Consider the following 1,787-nt stretch of genomic DNA (forward strand, 5'->3'; position numbering starts at 1 on the left):
GCTAAATGGGAATAGTAATATGAGCCTCACTCATTTTTTTGTGTGTGAGGATTAAATAATTTATGTAAGCAATCAAGCTCATTTCATGAGCCTTAGGGAAAGTCAGTACTCCCTTTTCCCCAATACACACACACTCATTCTAGATAGCATTTTAAATGTTTTAGTCCTTAAAGTAACTGAAGCTATCCATACATATGATTAGAGTAATAGCTACCATCTATTGAGAAAGTCACATACCTTAGCTGCCTTAAACGTCACAACAAACTTGAGAGGCAGGTCATTACCCTGAGAAAGGAGCTCAAGACCATCAGGATAACAGGTGACGGAATCTAGATTTAACCCCATATCTATCTTATTGGAAACAGTCAAAAACAGTCATTACCTTGAGAAAGGAGCTCAAGACCATAAAGATAACAGGTGATGGAATCTAGATTTAACCCCATATCTATCTTATTGGAAACAGTCAAGAACAGCAAATGAGCATAGTAATTTGAGCAAGATGGAAGGAGCACATTTAAGTTCTTGTTCCAATTCATTTCCCAATCCTGGAATCCAATTTTTGTGACAAGTACTATTAGTTACAATTTTGTAACTACAACTATGGCGCGTGTCAGTGTGTGTCTATGTGGTTTTCCCCACAATCCGCAGGAAATCAGAATCAGAAAGAAGCACCTCCCATTCCATAGTGCAGAACACAAGACAGCCCCCATGAAGAACTTGGAAGCGTGGTATGGGGAAGACAGAACTGACTGAGGAACCATCCTGTATGTGTGTGCCTGTGACTTTATTATCCTGACTCAGACACATATCTGAGAGGTTGGGTGGAGTTGCCTTGTAATGGCATAGAAAGAGCTCCATTACTTGAAAACTTAGTCTGTGCCAGGCATTGTGCTAAATGCTTTATCTCTATTATCTCAAATCCACCTGGCAAACCTTTGAAGTAGGTTTGATATGATCATTCCCATTTTATAGTCAGGAAAACAAGGCTCAGAGATGTAAAAAAAAACTTACCCAGGGTGGACTCAAACCTCCAACCTTTCGGTTAGCAGCCAAGTGGTCAGAAGACGGCCATAAATCTCCTTATGGCTTGGCTTTCTGCTGTTTGTTCATTGTTGACACTTCTAAGTACCATTCAGGGGTTGCGGACAGGACATGATAGCAGAAGCCAGGAAACCCAGGTTCTACACAGTAATGGAGTGGCCTTCAATGAGTCACATCTCCTGTTTCTGAGCCTCAGTTTCCTCAGACAGAAAGTGAAGACAATAGGTTATAGGATCTCTAAAATTACATGATTATTGTCCCTTTCCAAATACAGTAAAACCTGCAAAAGCCAGAACCTGTGTAAGGTGGAAATCTCAAATATCTTCCACGAAGACAAGTGATAGAAGGTGGGAAGACTGCACCCTGTCAAAGGCGAAAAACTTGGAAGACCCAGAAAAACAAGGCAGTCCTGTTGAGTTCCAACTCTCACAGGTTTCATTATATAATTGTTACCACTTATTGAGCGGTCTTCCTGAAGCGCTGCTGGGGGCCTTATTTACATTACTTTTCCGTTCTTCAAATAAACTTTGAGATAAGTGGCAATATGATGCTCATTTTATAGACACAAAAGATTTGTCAAGCAACCTCCCCAAAGCAATGCAGAGCTGAGGTTTGGACCCAGGTCTGTTCCGCTCTAACTCAAGTAATTCTGCTTCCCAGGCTCTTCAAATTATTCCAGAAATAGTCAGGAAAAGACTGGTGCCATATATCACACATGGAGAAACAGAAAAAAGTAATTACATTCA

The sequence above is a fragment of the Trichechus manatus genome, unplaced genomic scaffold (assembly GCF_000243295.1).
Source record: "Trichechus manatus latirostris isolate Lorelei unplaced genomic scaffold, TriManLat1.0 scaffold00022, whole genome shotgun sequence".
Lineage (NCBI taxonomy): Eukaryota > Metazoa > Chordata > Mammalia > Sirenia > Trichechidae > Trichechus > Trichechus manatus.